Source organism: Nuphar pumila, chromosome 7 (assembly GCF_984573655.1).
Source record: "Nuphar pumila chromosome 7, dmNupPumi1.hap1.1, whole genome shotgun sequence".
In the NCBI taxonomy this organism is placed as follows: Eukaryota; Viridiplantae; Streptophyta; class Magnoliopsida; order Nymphaeales; family Nymphaeaceae; genus Nuphar; species Nuphar pumila.
The window spans coordinates 14,283,969-14,306,585 of NC_143255.1; the positions used below are offsets into that span (position 1 = coordinate 14,283,969).

General features: G+C 37.7%; 1 pseudogene; it reads left to right on the forward strand.

The window, feature by feature from the left end:
* The first annotated feature begins 20,418 nt into the window (after positions 1-20,418).
* LOC149831219 (uncharacterized) lies at positions 20,419-21,764 on the forward strand (annotated as a pseudogene).
* The last annotated feature ends 853 nt before the right edge of the window (positions 21,765-22,617 follow it).

Sequence of the window (22,617 nt, forward strand, 5' to 3'; positions counted from 1 at the left end):
AAGCCCTATATCGGGGTGAAAAAGAATCAAACGATACAAAGCGAGTTGGAGGTCTTCTATTTCTTTCAGATCTTCTATGGTCAAGAGGAGTGGAAAGCTCACTATATTGATCAATAGCACTTCTAAAGGTGTCTTGGTTTCTACGAGAGTAGGTAATAGGCTCACTTGGAACTCTACTTTCTGGATCATTATGTTCACCAATATCTTCATCATTTTCCTCATCATGGTTTAATGATACATCATCATCACTGGATATGTCATCATTATTAGATAACAAGTTAAATAAGAAGGAGTAATCAAAATTTTCTTGTTGAGAAACATTTTTTTCAAAACCACTCTCATTTTCTAAAAAGGTTACATTTCTAGAGACATATAGCTTATCCTCTCGAAGATCGTAACAACGAAACCCTTTTTGAGTTTCGGAATACCCAAGAAAAGCACAAGGGATAGCCTTGGGTGAAAGCTTGTCATTCTTATCCGTAAGTATGAAACACTTACATCCGAAGACCCTTAACCTATTATAATCAGGTTCAAGCTTATGTAATATCTCAAAAGGAGATATTTTACCTAATAACCTAGATGGTAGACGATTTATTAAATAAACAGAAGCAAGGGCTGCTTCGGCCCAAAAGTTTTTAGGAATATTTTGAGATATAAGAAGAGTCCTAGTGGTCTCAATAATGTGCCTATGTTTTCTTTCAGCCAACCCATTCTGTTGAGGTGTTTTAGGACAAGACCTTTGGTGAATAATACCGTGATCCTCAAGGTATACCTTAAATTGATTGGAGAGATATTCTCCCCCAGAGTCACTTCTAAAAATCTTTATGTTGCTATTGAATTGATTCTTAATCATTGAGTGAAAATTTTTAAAACATGAAAACACTTCATGTTTAAACTTAAGAAAATATATCCACGAGTAACGGGAAAAGTCATCCACAAATATTACATAATAAGAAAAACCTCCTTTTGAAACAACAGGTGCGGGTCCCCAAACATCTGAGTGAACAATTTCGAAAGTTTTGGAAGAGAACATAGTTCTTTGCTCAAAAGGTAAGCTGCGCATTTTTTCGAGAATGCAGTCATTACAAGAAAAAGAGCTTTTACATAGGTCTTTTGCAAAATGTAAATATGATAACTTGGTGATATTAGGATGACCAAGTCTTTTGTGCCATACATTTATATCCTTATGTCGGGCAACATTACACAAAACTTTTGGAACTTGAAGAGATTCCATATAGTATAGATCTCCTCTTCTAAAGCCTTCCCCAATCAATTTCCCGGACTAGCGATCCTGTATTAAGCATTTGTCACAAGGGAATTTAATATCACAGCCATGGTCCGTGAGTTGAGAAACAGAGAGGAGGTTTAAGTTAAGTTTAGGTATAAATCTGATTTTTGGAATAGAAAACTCTTGAGTTTCAAAATTACCAATTCCTTTAATTTCAAGAGAGGTTCCATCAGCAGTGGAGACATAAGATGGGGAACGGTTTTTTAAATAATTGGAAAGTGACAAAAAGTTTGGGGACATATGAAAAGATGCACCAGAGTCCAAAAGCCAAGAGATTTTACCTGGAGGAGAAGAAGTGGATACGGCCGCACCGGAGGTAGATCCCTTGAGGAGAGGTTGAAGGGCTTCCACTATTTGATTTATAGAAAGGGTCCCACTTGAAGATGTCTCATCCTTCTGTGGTACACCAGTGGTCGCCATAGCTAGAAGTCTCTTCCATTTAGGACATACGGGTTTGATGTGTCCCGGTTCTTTACAAAAATGACAAATAGTTTTGCTATAGTCCCTTCTTCCTCTTTGACCACCATTTTCACCTTGATTTTGGAATTTAAAATGAGGGGGACGATAGGTTTTTACATTGTTTCCGAGTCTTGATACGGCATTGACCTCACTATGTTCTTCAATATTACAAGGGACCGCAAGGACATTTGGTCCTTGTTTACATAAATTCATACGAGTCTCTTCACCACTTAACTTGGTGAGAACATCTTCAAGAGAAGGGGGAGTGAAAGAGGAGAGAAGAGATGACCTTATTTGCTCAAATTCAGGCCTTAGCCCATTTAAGAAATTGAAGAACCGATCTTCTTCAAGTTGCTTATGACGGAGCTCAATTGCCTCTCCACTCCATTTTGGTTCAAGCATTGCAAGCTCATCCCAAATAGAGGAAAGATCGGCAAAGTATTCCCTAATCGTCATTTCACCTTGGGAGAGAGAGATAGCCTTCTTTTGAAGGTAATACTTATGAGAGAGATCCCTTGAGGTGTACATTTTTTCAAGATAATGCCAAGCTTCCGATGCCTTTTTGAATTTAATAATGTTGGCATTAATCTTGGTTTCTACGGATGAGAAAAACCATGAGAGAATCTTGAAATTCTTCATTTCCCATTCATCGTGTTTCTTGGAGTATTCTTCAAGAGCTTTGGTTCTTTCTTCTCCCTTAAGAATCTTGATTTCGCCTTCTTTTACTATGGTAATCTTGGGTTCCGGTTCCGGAATTGTGCCAAGAACATATCCCCATAGGCCTTTCCCTTTTATATGAGCCTCCATATTCCCGGCCCAAACATGATAGTTGGACCCATTTAATTTGAAACCAAGAGCAAAATGGGACTCTTTTTCGCCCATTAGAGAGAAGAGAGATAGAGAAAAAAGCGTACCAACACAATATTTCCAACACCAATTTTGCACAAGATTCTTCTAAAATATTTGAGAAGAAAGATCCACCACTTCAATCTTCAAGGATCGGAAGGCACGTTTTTCGAGGCACTCGAAAAAAAGAGAATCCCACGATCTTCAATAATCAACCTTGCTCTGATACCATGTAAAATTGTCTATGAAAAGACAATACGCATACGAGCACAAAAAATATGAAAAAGATGTGCACGAAGGCACTCTCACAACACTTGAACAAATACGCAAAAGCGTAAAAACAATAAACATGCACAATGGCATGTATTTTATAGAAGGAACCGAATGCTTGAGACTCTCAAGCTTGGAAAAAACTAGAGGGGATCACCCCTATTTATACAAGAAGAAGAGGGTGCAAAGGGGCTCCCAAAGGAGTCGTTGGGGAGCCCCCAACGTCACTTTTGTGACCGTTGGGGACCCCCCAACGACTCTATTGGGGGATCCCCAATGCACCTTTTGTGAAAAGGTGAAAAGAAATAAAAAATAAAAATAAAAGGATAAAAAATAAAAAGAAAAGATACAACATATTCCTATTGGAATATGCGCAAAAAGGAAGTTTACAATAATACCCTTATCGGGTGAACAAAAAGAAAATAATATATAAATATATATACTTATATATATAGAGATACATATACATATAAATATTATATGTATATGTATCTCTAAGTATATAAGTATATATATTTATATTTACATCAACGAATTTAGGAGGAGATACATTTTAACAGAATCCATACCATACAAATCTTTTTCAAGACCACGATGCTTTGCTCTGATACCATGTCATGAAAATGACACAAATTCTGATTCACTCCAAAATGTATATCAGGAACCAAAAATACAATGTATTTGAATATAGGCTCACCATAGAAGTAACAATGGAACACAAGAATTATAAAATGAATAATTTCATTAAGAATTAAATTCAAAAAATACAAAAAAAAATGAAAAATTACAAACCTCACTACGAACACTCAAACACGTCAAAACCTAAAAACTACCCATCACTCTCTCAACCCCTACACATGCACACACCCACACCCACATATTTATAGAGAAGAGAGTAGAGAAGAGAGAAAATGAGATATCCCTTTCTAGCTGCTGGAGAGGGCCCAACGGCTAGAAATCTAGCCGTTGGGCCCTCTCCAACCGTTAGATCCTCTCCAATGGCTATAAGAAGTCAACCGACTATAATATATATAATATAACTACATATATAATATATATATATATATATATACATATACATACATACATATTTATATACACAAAAGAATACATCCATCTTAACAAGTAGGCCCATCTTTAGTGATAACAACTCTTTTACCATGAAAAGGGGCATGATGTAAAAATTACCTGAATTTCCTGAAGTGTGATTTGCTACACCATTACAATTGCTATTAGGGGCATGATGTAAACATTACTTGAATTTCCTAATTGTGATTTGCTACACCAATTAGGGTCAAGGAGTCGTTGTTGCAAAGTTTTGAAAAGACAGAGCGGCCACTTCTTGTTCCTTATTATTAGGATTGTGGTCAAGCTTTGAAGTCAAATCGATTGGCTACAAAATATTGTCCAGATTCATACTTGTATCAATCATTACAATTGCTATTATCATGACCCCTTAATGCCCATAATTTTTTTTCTTTTTTTTTCCCTGATAGGAAGGGGGTCAGGCCGCCCCTACTAGTATATAACCAACTCAAAAGATTACAACTCAGATATGGGAGGAAACTGTTCAGGTGGTTTATCCTTCCAAATACGTTGTTGAGCCAAGGCTCCCATTCTAGCTAGCCTATAAGCAACTTAGTTGCAGTGTTTAGGAATCCACTTACAATTAAACCTACTGAATCTTAGCAAATAAGAAAGGAGCTGAGAACTGCTATTTGTGTCTCTATCATGATCTTACAGCATGCATTTTACAACTTTCACCCGATCAATTCTTGAAGATTCCATAATAATTGGAGATCTACAAGGAATATTGTGAATAACAAAGGCCCAAGTGTCCAAAACTGAGTTCATGTCATCCAACAAAAATTTAACTTCCACATTATATGTAATACCCGTGGTTTAAAAAAAAATGTTTTGGATCCAGGTTGGATCCGAGTCTTTACACCCCCCTCGTGATCTATTTAAAGTTTAACCCCCCCCCCTCCCGCAGGGGGGTTTTCTTTTGTAAAAACGTGAACCCTCTCCCCTCTCTCGACTCGACCCTGAACCCGATGCCTCCCTGCTCACCTCGAGCTCTCCCTCTACCTCTCGCCGATGCACCGACACACCTCGCCGAAGCCCTTCCGAGACCCCTTAGGTACGCTGCTTCCCCCTCTCTCTCCTTATCGTAGGCTTACCGAGCCTCTCTCCCTCTTTCTCTCGTCTCTATTACCGGCAAGAGGGTGCCACCCTTCTGCCCCTATTTCTCTCTCTCTCTCTAGTGGCGGCACCGCCGCCCTGCCAGAAGTAGGCCCTTCTTTCTCCCCTATTTCTCTGAGGACAACAACTCCCCTTCTCTTCTACCTTTTCGGCAGGCAGGCCAACCCTCCCCTTATGTTTTCTCTCTGCGGTGAAGATTGACGGTTGACCAGAGCCACCTACGACAGTGGCTCTGTCTCTCCTAAGGGGAGGGTGTCGAGCACCCTTTCCCCTTTTTTTTTCTTTTCTCTCTCTGTTTTCGCCGGGTGACTAGAGCCGACAGAGGATGCCTAACAACCTCTTCCTTCTCTTTTTTCAGCAGCAGCCGTAGGCTGCTGCTACTTTTTTGAGACAGCCGACAGGGGATGTCGACTCCCCTGACGCGCCATAAGGCATTGTCAATAAGTCGGGTTGATTGGAAATGCAGCTCTAATCGGGGGCGTCAGAGAGAGTGAGAGCCCTGTCATGTCCGGACCATGTCGCTCCCTTGTAGCCCTCTATCAGTGCCCCCCCCCTTGTCGCAAAATTGGGACCAGGTTGGGCTCGCCCTGACCACCGAGCCCCCTCGCCTCCCGTTGGTCGCGTAGCCAACTAAGCTAAGCTCGGATAGAACCGAGCTCAGCTCGGTCTCCGCTTTCAGACCGAGCTGGCTCAGTTAAGCTTTACCCCCCGCCTCATGTACAAAGCTCGACTCGGTCCGATCGGCTTGAACTGGGTTCAGGTTTGATCCTTGCGATGCAATCATCGTTACGATAAGGTTTTAATACAATCCTTTATGCAACACAACATAATCTTTTTAGCGCTCCAGGTTGACACAACGAACGTGACACCCTTACTAAGGAACTAGCCCTTAAAAACCTACGCTTGGAATCGTCAGCGAGTCTGACCTTCTCCGAGGTAGGGGGAAGTTGTTTACGAGGACAAATGACAATACTTCTAATATATATATATATATATATATATATATATATATATATATATATATATATATATATATATATATATATATATGCTTTTAACTCAAGGACGCAGTTTTGCGTATTCTTGTCTATATAAAATTTATGTCATTTACTTTGCTGCCGCACTGTTATGTACATAGGCTACTGCTTACGCAATTTATTTAGCCGATGTACGGTTTCATATATCGTGCATTGCTTACGCAATTTATTTAGCCGATGTACGGTTTCGTATATCGTGTATTGCTTATGCAATTTATTTAGCCAATGTACGGTTTCGTACATCGTGCATTGCTTATGCAATTTATTTAGCTCGATCTGTGGTTTTACACATCGAGCCTTGCTTTATGTCATTTACTTTGCTGCTGCGCTGCAATGTACACGAGCTTACACTTTACTATATATTTATTCTATATATATATATGTATGACTTTATAAGTTACGCGTACTCTTGCCTACTTCAGATTATGCGTACATTTAAAGACGCATATTTGTGCATTCTCGCCAAGTCTCTATTTTTAAAAGATTTTCACATGCGAGATTTCAAAGCTTGTATTATTTGTTGTCTCAAAAAGCAAAACAAGTATTTGGCATTTGCGTATTCGCAACCGAGTCTTTCTCTCAAACCTGTGTAACAGAAAGGCTTCGACTATGTAGCCTTAAGTGGTACGTACGTTTGGTCCTTCATTTTGGTATCCGAAATGACTTGGATATTCTCGGCCTAAAGCACGAGACTTTGAAAAATTTTAAATGATGTTGGGGTTTCTTTTTGAAAAACCGATATCCTTTTCATCGTAGTGGTACTATCAGACATGCACAACATGTTAGTACTACGATGATTGGATGAGAGGTTTATGGTAACCTCGTAGCATGAAATTATGCATTGATAAAAAGAAAATTATATAAATGGTGATGATTCGCCTTCACAGGCAAGATGCTCGATTTGGTTTGAAAGATCAGAGCGTGTACAATGGGTCGTCAGTTAAAAATAGAACCTAACATACCCATTAATCTCTTTGGTTCCGTCAAGGGAGAGGATGAGATGGTACAAAAACTCTGATGGACAGGTTGTTATAAACTACACTTATCGAGTAACAATTGACTCGGTGTCTCCGGTGATCAGAGTTAGGGGATGGGGGCACCAAAAATTGTCCTAGCTGGTAGATCCCATGGACTTCTGCAGAAGTTTGGATGCATCCCTTGCCATGTGTGCCTCTGGGGAATTCTCTTTCGGTCACTGGCCGTCCCCTTAGGAGCGGACTCAGCTAGTTGTTCGGGGTATCAAAGTACATAGAATAACAAACCCTCGGGCAATCTCAATTGTTTCTACATTTCTCCTGTACGTACCCTCATGACAGTTAATATCGAAACAAGATTATCTTGCTCATTTTACTTATTTTGAACTGCATATCAGGAGAGGAACAACACATATGTTAGTCTTGTTCTGAATTTTGATATTATGCACCTACCAGGTTTTTATAAGTCTGACCCATTTTATGGGGTACATGTGATGATTAGGTCGGTACGGCAGGCGATGACGCAATTACGTGATGATATCAAGATCCCACTCTTTCTTTGACGTTTCGTTCTTAAGCACGTTTTGTAATTTTGTATAAGGGTTTCTTTTAGAATTCCTCTTTTGTATAAACTTTAATTATTAAAAACCTTGTTTTGAATATATATATATGGTTTCAATGCTTATATGGAGATACAAATCTATTGTGTAAAGGAAGGTTCGCCTGTAACGTGCCCAAGATCCGTTAACTTGTTATTTCAAACTCTATTTTTTATGCTGAACTGTCATTTTAAACTCTAAAAAAAGATTGATTGCAAAGCATTTGATTTTTTCTTAAAGAGATTACAAGTTCGAGATTATGGGGTGTTACAACTTGGTATCAGAGCGATAGGGAAAACAATGATTTTTGATAATCCGGCATCTGCATCGCACTGTATATAGTTATTGATTAAATTATTTTTATACCTATTCTGATTAAAGAAATATGTTTCAGTTTAGATGTCATACAATGAGATAATCGAGACAATAGATGCCTTGACCAGAGCACTTGAACAACTCCAATCAATGGTCCAAAACCTGAATCATAGGGTGGATTGGTTGGCTTATGAAAGCACCAACCTAGGACGACGTGATAACCATCAAGCTCACCCAGGTCAAATGTACCCTCGGAATCCTGCTGATTGTATTTTTTGTGATAAGATGGGCTATTGTGTGAAAGGGTGCCATCTTAAACAAGGTCACGATAAGAGACAACTGGTCACACAAGGCCTGGAGGATGAAGCTTCCTCCGTAAGAGGTTCTCCTGATATACCTGACACTTCGACCTTACCCCCCTCCTCCACGCAAGGTTAGGCACACGAGTAGTGCGGGGAGCAGTGTTAAGCAGTACCTGAATCATTCTTAAGGGGGGGATTTAAAGAATGTTAAGATTTTGATGCCTTTTGTAGAATCAGCGAACTCTTATCTTTCAAGTTTTAAACTTCTGTAGAATCAACCGACAATGTTGGGTTTTTGTAAAGAGTTTAGTAGTATATAAAATTATTGTTTTACTTGTTTACCACGATTATTTTAAAAATCTCGACTTACACATCCTTTGGTGCGAATAAAGGATGACGCGAAGTACGAATGATGAATCGCCTAACGAATGGTCTGAACAACAGGGATTTGTCATGGACTCCCTCAACACCCTCGCCAACGCAATTCAAAGTCAAGTTCATTCTCAGAGGGATCCGGCTGCAACTACTGAGGCGAACCATCATCAAGGCATAATTACTTACAATTTTTTTTTGAAACTAGATCCCCCGACCTTCGTTGGCAAAGTCGATCCGGAGCTCGCAGAAAACTGGGTTGAGGAGACCAAGCGAGCTTTTCAGGTACTGTCAGTACCCAAGGAAAAAAAGATTTTTTGTACTTATCGGCTTAAGGATAATGTTCGAAAATGGTGGGACATGACCCGAGATATCCATTTGCTAAAAGTGACAGTTATTCTATGGGAAGCTTTTCATAGTGCCTTTTTGGCAAACTATTTTCTCCTACATGCGCGAGACAAGAAGAAGATAGAATTTTTGAAGTTATGCCAAGGTAGCTCGAGTCATAGTGACAAAAGTTTAAAATGGCAATTTCTCGGCAATGAATTTCTCGGGAGATTTTCAACTTTTTGAATATTTCTCGAGTTTTTTTCGGCAAAATCTCGGAAAAAATAAAAAATTAAATAAATTCTCAAAAAATCTAAAAAATAAAATAAACATTCATTTTTTAAACAATGTGAACAAACATATTTACCAAAATAATGGAAGCCAGAATGAAAAAAAAAACACCAACAAAAAAGACGAAACACCCACACACCACAAACTTTGTATGTTTTTTCCAACAACGAACCTACTAGAGAGTTTCCAACAAAAAATACACAAATAGGCTATGTATGAACAAACTAGACCCATCCAGTAGAAATAATCCAACATGCACATAAGCAACATCACTCTGAACAAACCCACCAATCACAGTGTTCCAAGACACCACATTCCTCTCAGGCATTGCAACAAACAATTGGTGGGCATTGTCTTTTGAAACATGCATTGACAATGTCATTTCATGAATAAACATTTCGCTGGGGAATTCCCTCAAACACTTTGTGGGCATTGCCCAAATCACTAGAACTCTAAGAGTCTTCTTCATAGGAATGTATCATCAAACAACGAGAGCCTAAACATTTGGCCAAAAATAACTCTAACCAATATGAATGTGTGTGCGTGTGGAGAGAGAGAGATGAACCTATTGCAGTCGGGTTGCCTCTCAGTGCTCTCACAAGCAGAGCCACACGTTTGTGCTTTTGGCAAACAAGTGAGGAGTTTGGGGACTCACCTAGGGTTTCAAGCTTAAGAACGCATGGGAAAAAAAACTGTGACAAACACTATCGCGATAATATCGCGAGATTTTGTCACAAAACAAAAATCTCGCGAGATTTTGTAATTCTCACAAGATTTAACCGTTTAAAACGTTTATAATAAATATTGCATTTTTTTCATGAGATTTTAATAAATATCGCGATATTTGTCACCATGGCTCGAGTCTGGTGGATTACACTACAAGGTTTCAGAACTTTGAACAATACTGCCCTAGCTTGTTCAAAGATGATCGCGAGCGGGCCAAAAAATTCATTTGGGGACTAAAGGAAGGACTCTGTTATTGTGTCCTGACCAGTATGCCCTCAACTTTCTCTGCAGCAGTTGCAACAACCACTCTTTTAAATGATGATTGATAGCGAATTATGGGTGGACAAGACAAAAAATCTACTAGGAATGGTGGAGGCAACAAACGACAACTTGCTGATGGCAAAATGCAAAGACTCCCATTCAAGATGCAAAATCAAGATAAAAGGATCAAGCCACAACAACAACCAAATCAATCATGCCCAAAGGGCAACTATGTTCATCCTAGACAACCGCACTCTCAAGACACTCGAGGCTGTCTATATTGCAGGAAGATGGGACATTACGTTTCATGGAATGTTGAAAGAAAGTGGCAGATTGGTAGAGACAAACCTCAATTGAAGGTCAACAGTAACAACAACAACCTCAGCAACAACCGCAAAGCGAAGTGTCTGGACGTATCTATGCTACCATGACCGAACAAGTAAAGAATAGCGAATAGACACTCTAATAGTCGTACGTTGAAAACCTACGCTCGGAATCATAAGCGAGTTCGACCATCTCTGAGGTAGGAAAAAGTTGCATACGAGGACAAATAACAGAATACTTCTAACTTATATATATATATATATATATATGCTTTTAACTCAAGGACTCAGTTTTGCGTATTCTTGTCTATTTAAATTTTATGTCATTTACTTTGCCGCCGCGCTGTTATGTGCACAGGCTACTGCTTACGCAATTTATTTAGTCGATGTACAGTTTCGTACATCGTGCATTGCATGCGCAATTTATTTAGCCAATGTATGGTTTCGTATATCGTGTATTGCTCACGCAATTTATTTAGTCGATGTACGGTTTCGTACATCGTGCATTGCTTACACAATTTATTTACCTGATGTATGGTTTCGTACATCGTGCATTGCTTACGCAATTTATTTAGCCGATATATGATTTCATACATCGTGCATCGCTTATGCAATTTATTTAGCTCGATGCGTGGTTTCGCACATCGGGCCTTGCTTTATGTCATTTACTTTGCCGCCGCGTTGCAATGTGCACATGCTTACACTTTACTATATATTTATTCTATATACATATATATGACTTTATAAGGTACACGTACTCCTATCTACTTTAGATTATGCATACATTTAAAGACGTAGATTTGCGCATCCTCGCCAAGTCTCTATTTTTAAAAGGTTTTCACATGGGAGATTTCAAAGCTCGTATTATTCGTTGCCTCGAAAAGAAAAACAAGTATTTGATGTTTGCGTATTCACAACCGAGTCTTTCCCTCAAACCTGCTTAACGGAAAGGCTTAGACTACGTAGCCCTAAGTGGTACGTACGTTCGGTCCTTCGTTTTGGTATCCGAAATGATTCAGATATTCCCGGCCTAAAGCACGAGACTTTGAAAATTTCTAAATGATGTTGGGGTTTCTTTCTGAGAAACTGATATCCCTTTCATCGTAGTGGTACTATCAGACATGCACGACATGTTAATGCTATGATGATTGGATGAGAGGTTTATGGTAATCTCGTAGTGTGAAATTTCATGATGATTAAAAGAAAGTCACATAAATAGTGATGATTCGCCTTTATAGGCAAGATGCTTAATTTGGTTTGAAAGACCAGAGCGTGTAGAATGGGTCGTCAGTTAAAAATAGAACCTGACATGCCCATTCGTCTCTTTAGTTTCGTCAAGGGAGAGGATGAGATGGTACAATAACTTTGATGGATAGGTTGTTATCAACAACGCTTATCGAGTAACAATTGACTCAGTGTCTCCGGTCATCGAAGTTAGGGGTTGAGGCTACCAAAAATTATCCTAGTTAATAGATCCCATAGATTTCTGCAGAAGTTTGGATGCAGCTCTTGCCATGTATATCTCTAGGGAATTCTCTCTCGGTCACTGACCATTCCCTTAGGAGCGGACTCAGCTAGTTATCCGGGGTATCAAAATACATATAATAACAAACCTCTCGGGCAATCTCAATTGTTTCTACGTTTTTCCTGTGCGTATCCTCAGGACAGTTAATATCGAAACAAGATTATCATGCTCATTTTACTTATTCTGAAATGCACATCACAAGAGGAACAACGATTATGTTAGTCTTGTTTTGAATTTTGATATATATGCACCTACCATATTTTTATAAGTCTGACCTGTTTTATGGGGTACAAGTGATGATTAGGTTGGTACAGTAAGCGATGACGTAATGATGTGATGATATCAAGATCTCACTCTTTCTCTGGCGTTTTGTTTCTAAGCACGTTTTGTAATTTTGCATAAGGGTTTCTTTTAAAATTCCTCTTTTGTATAAACTTTTTGTATAAACTTTAATTATTAAAAACCTTATTTTGAATATATAAGGTTTCAATGCTTATATGGAGATACAAATCTATTGTATAAAGGAAGGTTCGCCTGTAATGCGCCCAAGATCCGTTGACTTGTTATTTGAAACACTATTTTTCCGCTGAACTGCCATTTTAAACTCTAAAAAATGATTGATTGCAAAGCATTTAAATTTTTTCTAAAAAGATTACAAGTTCGGGATTTTGGGGTGTTACATTATATTTCTAAATGGTGTGATAAATCTTAGCTCGAGTCCATCACTTGCTAAGAACCCTCATGTTCCAACCTAAATTTTTCATTGATCTAATGTCACATTGAAAAAATTAATTTTCATTTCAATAGGGAACGGGGTGACAATATGGCTAAGGTACCTGCAAGTCAGACCAAGTGGTCATAAATTAAAGCATTCTATATCAGAGAATTTCATGTGCTTTATATATTGGGGGTGATAGTGTCAGCTGCTGATGTTGGCAGTTATACTGTTAGACTTGGAAATAAGGAGTGGGTGATTGAATGACTTTTTTTGAGATGACACAGGTCCTCATGCATGAAATCCAAATATAGGAATCTTTTCTTGTCCCCATAGGACTGTATTATGTAGTCAAAATCGGCAACTAGGCTCCATCTAAGCTGCCTAGTTGGTCTATCTGCCGCCTAAGCCCGTGCACTTAGGTAGTCCCATTTGTTTGGACAGAACTGTCATAATTTTTTTGTTTGACCTGTGTGAGTGTATTTTATATATATATATATATATATATACTTATTTTTGTAGCTATATATATGTATTTATCTGTTTTTCATATATATAATAGGGTATATATTTAATACCGTCGATTGTAGGTACAATCTAGTTGGAATATCACGACGAAAGTCATTTTGACTCAACCTGGGAGTTAACGAATGTTTCTTAGATAAGTGGGAAGCCCGTTTCCCGAAAACTCGCTTCGGAAGTGCGATACTCTTCGCTTCCGAAACTTGATGAAAATCTCGATTTTTCCACGCTTCTCCTATGCTTTCCACACTCTTCATTTAAATTGTCAGTCATTATTTTTAGATTTCGTTAAAAAATTAATTCTTACACTAAAAAATCATGAAATTTAAGAATAATTATTTTTATTTTAGTTTTTATTTGCATTCTATTTTGATTCTCATTCAATTCTTATATTGTTTTTTTATTCCTCGCGTCCCGCTTCCTATACATTTTAAAATGCATCGCGAGAATAATCACTTTTATTGTAGTTTGTATTTGCATTCCATTTCGATTCCCATTCAATTCTTATATTGTTTTTTTTATTCCTCGCTTCCCGCTTCCTATACATTTTAAAATGCATCGCTTCTCGCTTTTGCTTCCTGTATCGTTTCCTGCTTTCACTTCCTAGTCCAACAACCTTGCTCAATCTAACCTCATAGATGTGTTCAACATGGTCAATTTAATGAAAATCGACCCTTGGATCATGTTTTTTAACGAAAAACATGTTTTTTGGACGAAAAAACAATTTTTTGACGAAAATACATGCTTTTTAAGTCAAGAAAATTGGTGCATTTACAACCATCGAATTTTGCATCGTTGGAAAAACCTGTACACAGGTTGGATTCCAGCAATTCAAAAGTTGGTTCCCACTAAAAGCAGCATGTAGATCATATCCATGGGGTCGATTGGACCAAAAAACAAAAGAAAAAATGGAGGTTGCTAAGTCGTTCTTGAACTCATATATATATATATATATATATATATATATATATATATATATATATATATATATATATATATATATATATATATATATATATATATATGGTCTTAGCCTCTTTTTTGTTAGGTCCTGTTAGGACCTTCCAAAAATTATACTTTCAAGTATTTTTTGTTGGATCTTTACCATTAGATGTGTTTATCATTGTCTACTCAATAGAGAACTTGTATTTGATTAAGAATTTTTATACTCAGATGCGTATTTTAAATAGGTAAAAAAATCAACTGTTTATATTATACTAAAATTCGATGATAAAATATTTACATTTTTACATTAAATCAATTTGAAAGAAAGCTGATTTTTTTAGTAAATAAGCAATGATAAACACATCTAATGGTTGAGATCGAGCAAAAAATACTTGAAAGTATGACTTTTAGGGGGTCCTAAACGGACCCAACAAGAAAACAGGTTGTTAAAATATATCTCCAAAACCAATGTTGTAAGTATATATATATATATATATATATATATATATATATATATATATATATATTTATATACATAGAGATACATATACATATTCTAAACATATGTATATGTCTCTCTCTCTCTCTATATATATATTATTTTACCCAAAAAGGGTATTATTGTAATTTCACATCTTGCGCATATTCCACTTGGAATATGTTGTAATCTTTTTTTTCTTTTTCTTTTTCTTTCTTTTCCCTTTATTTTTATTTTTTATTTTCTTTATTTAATGTGTCACATTGGGGATCCCCCCAATAGAGTCGTTGGGGTCGTTGGGGTCGTTGGGGACCCCCAACGACTCCTTTGGGAGCCCCCCCATGTGACCTTTTGCATTTGTATAAATAGGGGTGTTCCCCTCTTTGTTTTGCAAGCTTGAGAGCCTCAAGCATTTCTTTTTTATTGAAGTACATGCCTTAAGTGCATGTTTGCTCTCTTTTGTGTATTTTACGTATTTGTGCAATTGTGGTGTAAGTGCATTTGTGCACTTTTTCAAGGATTTGTGCTTGTAGCCTCTTAATAGGCAATTTTACACGGGTATGGCCATCCCCCTTCTCTCTCTCTCTCATATATATATATGGTAGAGCGTAGGTGCTTAATGATACATGCTTAATGTGATTTTAAGTTTTTTTCGTTTTATTTTTAAATTCTGACCATACAGATGTGATCTATGTACTTGATTTTATGAAGATCAGCTCTTGAAGTGTTCGATTTCGACACATGGGTGGGTTTTTATAAGGTTCGAAAAATCAGCAGTCCAAAATCTTTATAGATTTTCGAGGCTCTAAATATCATTTTTTCATTGAAAACACATGATCCAGGTGTGGATTCCTCGTCGACCATGCCCAACACATTTATGGGGTTGGAACTGCGAAAAAACACCAGAAGAGCAGAAAAGCCCATTAAGCACGTATCATTTAACACCTACGCTCTACACACACATCTGTGATCTTATAGTGAGTCCAGGTCTCTTGACATGGAACAATAACAGAGTGGCATCTTCATGCAGTTGTTAGTCAAATAAAAGAAAGTTCAAAGAAGATGTTTCATCCAAAGACCTTCTCATGCAATGTTTCTCCCTTTTGGAAGACCTACTACCCCCATAGACTCTTTAGATGCCTCCTGGAAAGGTGTGAATAATGCCAGTCTAATGTTTGTACCTGTAGAGTTTGAGTTCAAGTTTAAGAGCATGCCATATCTTAATTACATGTATATTTTCTCCTATTTTTGGTTTGCATATTTGTAGATTGATCATAGGCATATCTAGGTAATTTCTTTATTCTTTCTATGATTGTTAGAACAGATAATCATTTGATAAAGAATAAATATAAGTATATATTCCTGTTTTCTGCATATCTATATATAGCTGTTACTGCTTTATTATACTCACTCCAGCTCTGAGTATCATTAAATTTAAGAATAGTGACTTTTATTTTAGTTTTTATTTGCATTCCATTTTGATTCCCATTCAATTCTCATCACTTCTTGCTTCCGCTTCCAGTATCGTTTCCCGCTTCCGCTTCCTAGTCTGGCAACCTTGGCTATTCCATGTTATATCTTGTTCACAATTATCTTAGTGAATTCCATGTCAAATACATTCTTGCTATTAATTTTAGCAATTTATTGTATTTTTTATTTTTTTTGTTGGTACAGACACGGTCGACTAGTCTTGCCTAGTCACTAACTAAGCATTTTAGGGGTCTACCAACTAGGTGCCGCTTTTGACTATATAGGGACTGTAAAATGACAGGTGAAAAAACAGTTTGTGAATGTCAAGGAACTTCAATAAAACATGTACACAACATGCACAACAAAAGGCTGAAGAATACTTTATGCACATAACTGTGAAAGAGAAAGAAAAGAAGCCGTAATGCTTCTATAGAAGCAGTCTTTCACTTTGCTCTTGGGAAGATCAATTGCCATGAATAGCTCATTTTTTGATAGATGAAGAGAGTAACTATTCTGAAAGTTCTGATAAATTTTTATTTTCTATCACATGATAGATGAAATATGATATAAGTTTATGATAGTTCATCTAAAATTTTGTATTCATGGTTAAAAAGTTTTCTAATGCATAGGATATTCTTTTGGTGGCTTCTACGGATTTGATTGAAGATACTGCTAGATGCACAGGCTGTGAAGAAAGCTCTTTTGGAAATCTCATCTCTTGGGTAAAAAGCCAAACTAAATTTGGAGACCTTAGTGATTAATCATTTTTCTGACACCTAAAATCATGTGATCAGAGATATAGTGCTTTACTTTTTCTAGTAGCATCCATAGTTCAGAATTTGTTCTTAAAATCTCTTTTCTCGTTACGTTGGTTATTCAAATTGTTTTTTGCTACGGATCTCTGGTGCTGAGTAAAGCTTTCTTTCTCTCTCTCTCTCTCTCTGAAAACATTGTTTAGTTCTGCAGTATAAGTTCTGTGAACCTAGCCTTTGGGTTTGATGCAAAGGCCGCTACACATTTTAGCAATTGCTTACGAAGTTTTAGTTCTATAGAACAAGTTCTATGCACCTTGCCTCTGGATTCAATTTAAAGGCAGATAGACATTTTAAGAATTATCTAGGAAGGCCAGTTAGTGATTATCACGATTATACAATAGAACAGAAAGGAGTTCAACTGTATTCTCAGCAAACTACGGAAATTGTCATGTGATGAAAACTCAAAATTATCTGGGGCCTGGACGCTTGGTTATTTCTTGGCTAATAAATCTGAGCTTTACTTGTTTTCTCAAAATTTCCCTTTACATGGCATTGACGGGCAATGTAGATCAGCCACATCTTGGCTGCTTACCATAAAAAGAACTTATACATGCTTCATCACGTTATAAGTGGTTCTAATTATTTTTTTTACCCAATCAGAAGCTTAGTTTTTTATTACCTTCAAAACGTGCATCCTAAAACTTGCATTTTGCTATTTTCTTTTTAAGTTGCTTCAAGATTTGCAATTACTTCATGAATTTTCAGGGATTGAATAAGACAAATCAACAAGTGATACTAGACGATTTCAACAAGCATAGTTCTTGAATCACTTAGCAGCCACCTCCAGTTCTGGCTGCAATCACTCCTACTGCTTCAGCTGTGACCACATCACCTTCTTTCATGACCAATGCTATCAGAGAGGTTGTGTTTGTCCATCCAGATGCTTGGGGCCGGGGTGCAGCAACTAGTGGCTTCAAATGATTTCTTTTTCTTCTTTTTTATTTGGGATAATTGGGAAAATCATCTCACTCGCGAGTTCATTGGTGTAGAAACCCCCGACCCCCCTTGCCCACCACAGAGGACACCCAGCTTAGGCTTCGTGATAAGGGACACTTAGCTGTGGGTTTTGAACTCTTGACGTCCCTTCAGTTTGAAACAGTTTCTTACCTTGACTGAGGCATCTAAAGTCCATGAAGATGGGCCTTTCTATAAATTATTCAATCATTAACCAGCATTTGAAGTCCATGAAGATGTACATATTGCGTGTTTTGCTGTCTTGATGCGATAAATCACTGTAGTACAATTTTTTTGTTGTGCTTTTTCCTTTGTTCTTCACTGTGCATAATTGAGCTGTGCTGGTGATTTTGAGTTTTAATTCATTTTTGAGATCCTCATTTCAGTATCATTCATCTATTATTTTTGTCAGCGAGGAAACTAAAATATTTTTGGAAAATCTCAGGGAATATCAAGGAAAAAACTAAAAAATATAAAGATGTAAAATTAAAGATAAAAATGTGTTAGGATCATAATAGTGCAAGAAAAATCATCATATTTCAAAAATAGGCAATATTTTGATAATAGTGCAAATTTTAGGCTTTTATCAGTTTTTTACAATATTTTTAAATATCAACCAAACAGAAACAAGTGTTTGGAATTCCAATTCCATGCATGTATAGGGAATCCGATCACAATCTGGAAATGGTAGATCTGTGTGGATTTCCAAATCGTTCTTTTATTTCTTTGTTTAATTCCCTGACAAACCTTTCATTACAATGATGTCAGCACAAGGGCTTTGGTTTTAACTTTTTACACTACTGGTAGTAAACATATGTATCAAACCTCAAAAAAACTATTCCTATTTTAATTCAACAAATTGCATTGAATAACCAACGGGGGTTCGCTTGTCTGGTATATGTAGCTAGTGCACGTCACCTTGTGTTGGGATGTTGCAGGTTCAAAACCCAATGGTATAGTTGTATAACTGATAGGGTTCTGCCTAACCTTAGCTTGCCTTTCAAAAACAAATGCATTGAATAACAAGTGGCTTTAACTAGTTTAATAAAGGTCTAGATTTGCTATCCTCGTGGATAAGGAACTCATTGGAACTTATAGTGGGCGGTTGTTTTGATCAAATCTAACCTTATAGTTGTGTTCAATAGGGTTAAAATAGTAATAATAGATACTTTGATCATATATTTTCAATGCAAAAATATCGTTTTATGAGGGTTAAAAATTTGGTACATTGTAGGCCATTGATTGTTCAACAATTGCAAAATCTTATGTACTTGTTGAAATTACACGATCCAAGCATGAACTTTCACTTACCGAAACATATAGATTACATCTAGAGGGTGTATTAAAAAGTTAAAAATATTAGTGCTTTTTAAGTAGAGGATTCTTTACCCACAAGGGTAGCAAATATTAACCCTTTACTAAATGTGGCCCAAGTTCGGTCATTTTTTATGCAGCGCTCCACCACTGCTGACCATCCATCTCAACATTCCTCGAGATGGAAACCATACCAATAGCAAGAAATGCCAAGATGGATGGCTGTCAGAAAGGCACGGTGCATACAAGTATAACACTTTTTTTTTAAAAGGCAAGCTGGAGTTAGGCAGACGACCCTCACCAGTTATTGTTTTCAATATACCACTGGGGTTTGAACGTGCAACGTCCCACCACAAAGAGACTTGCACTGACCAACCACGTTGAGCCCCCGTTGGTATACAATGTAAACACTTAGTAGCATTTTTAGTCATAAATTAGCTGAGTAAAAATGGAAGGAGACCTGACTATCAGAAAAAAAAACAAACAATTGGAAGGCGACCACCCCTCCTAAAAAACAAAGCAATGGTAGGCCCCAAAGCAAGGGCACAATCCCTAAGGACCCAACTTTTACCACTGAACACTCTCTTTTCTGACATTAAACTAATGCATGACACAGGTGTACCCACTCAATTTGACCGAGGTGGCCTTTGAATGGGGTCAGGCACGGCATATATGTCCTTTTTCTGAATCAAAAGCCCATGGGAAATTAAGGCCAAGCTCCTGTTAACAAGCATTAGAAGCAGGCAGTCCGTATAGTCAAAGCTTCCAAAGCGTTATATGGGGCAGAGTGTCATCCGGGAAACCCGGGATTCCTGCCCGGAATCTCATATGATGACGTCATTCCTGACATAGATATAATCCCAGCCGTCCACTCTTTTTCTTCCAAAACTGCCCTTTTGTCTTCCTCTGCTTTTGTATTGTACCCATCGAGAGAGAGAGAGAGACGAAAGAAGATCAACATTAATAATCATGAAGATCAACAAAATGTTGAACCCATGAACCGAACAAAGTAGAAACAAAGAGAGAGAGAGAGAGAGAGAGAGAGAGAGAGAGAGAGAGAGAGAGCTGCCTTGCATGTGAAAACAGCGATGAGCAACATGGCCGGAAGGGCAGCTGATCCACCGGAAAATGAATTTACGGCACCGAAAAACGGCGTTCCAAGGCAGGTACTGAAGATGGCACCGTTTGAAGTTGTCAAGTTATCGTCGATTGCAGCATCACTCAACGTCCGAGTCATGGCTGCCGACGTCCCAGCGACCATGCAGGCCAATGCCTTCCGGTGTGCAAGAGGCGTTCTTGACGAGTCAGAGTCAGTCAGCCACATGCTAATGGCATGCACTCTAAAGAAGGTAACCACTTTCTTAACAACTCCTCTAGCTTCCTAGAGTTTAAGAAGCATGCTACTATTGTCCTTAGTTTTAAGAGTTTCAGATGCTGCATTAGGACCACGCACTACAGTACTGAGCATAAGCTAATATTTCCATTTGTTCCGCAAGAAAACTGAAGGGAGAGATTATTTGATACAAGGGTTTGTAACAAAATCACACCATAGTGTTTTTTTAAAGAAGAATGAGTATACCATAAGTTCCAAAAAAAAACATTACCCGAAACCCAACCCACAAACGGCTGATAGGTGATGCGACCCAAAATAAGCTCTTTGATGTGTTTGCTCTCAATGCAACACTAACTTGATATGTGGCACGCGTCTATGTGTCGACATGACACGACCTCAAATACGACACATTGGTTCCATTACATTGTAAGTTTCAACTTTAATTTTATTATTTATAATCGCAACGCTTTGAATTTATTGTTCATTAAGATAACATTTAGTCTTGATTTATAATTTTTGAGGGAGAAAGAAAAAGGCTTAGAGACAAACATTTAGGAATCACTGCTTTAAACAAAACCCTTTTGAACTGCTTTAAACGAAACCCTTTTGAACCTATCACATGTGCTTAGTTTAATTAGTTTTACATAACTCTCGTGTCATGCTAAATGTGCTCGTGAAATAACTGAATCATGGAGTTGTAGTGAATATGAGATAAAATGAGTATGCGGGTCCCATTTGTGACTTGTGGCACCCAACCCAACTACTTTGAAATGATTATTTGAACGTTGTTGCTAGTCACCTGTGGACATGATGAAAGTATGAACAGCACGGCGTGGCAATGCCTGGTGGATCTCTTGCATGCCATTATCACCATCGTCGTCATAAGCATTTGCTTTGTTTTCTATTTCGCAATCATAACAATAACAACGTATTTGATCAATACACTAGGAGTTTGATCGACGTTATGGACTCGCTTGGCACTGCGTGGTGGGGACGAGTTTTGGTTCATTTGTGACACATTCTATGGGTGGCTTTCTCTACTTCTCCATCGACAAGCTCTACGTTCTTCTGTTCAAGACCAACATGACCATGGTAGAATGAAGCTCAACATTTGTACAACTTTGGCTCCTTCATTATATATGAGCACGTAAATTGGGTTATTCCTAGTATAGAACTTTGTACTTTCCACACACATTTTAATACATATGAATGTGTAGTTGAGCACTTATGAGAGCTTGAAGATGTTGCGCAAACCGAGAACTGAAGTAGAGATGCTGAACATCAACTCCAAGCTTAGCTTGTCCTTCGAATTTTATAGATCTTGGTTTGGATTTCATGGATCCGACCTCCAGGTTTTTCTGTTTGTTCTAGGGGCCATTGCTTGTTGGGTTTCTAAGTGTTCGGCTGTGCACAGTGAGGAGGAGAAAACTGAGGAAAGAAGATGGAGAGAGGGGATTCGAAAAACCGTCTGCACTCAAGGGGGATTGGATCTTTTTAAGGATATCCTTACTGTACCAAGACAGGGGTTAAATACACTTCCCTTGTGTAGCCGTTAATTTTAATTTCATACGTTTTGGGTTTCCATGAGTTACGAGCCCACCATTTAGAGCTCCTTGAATTTTCGCATGTGAGACCCTATGGCACATTTGGACTCGATATCCAAATCCAACATAGCCCAAAGATAAGTACATATCCTTTTCTTTCAATAAAATTTTCCTTTCATTCAGGAAAAGAAAATAGAATGACAGTTATATTCAGGTCATCATCTTGCATACAATCGATTCTTCCGTTATATTCAATCCCCAATGGCAATCTCACTTGATGTGGGTGTACATGGGTCCCATTCTTACAACTCTCAAGTGAGATGCTCATGCAGGAGCAAAGCCGAGCAAACCAGGTTCAGTGGATCATTTGACATCTATATTTATAGTTTTGGACATTTTCTTGCATTGTG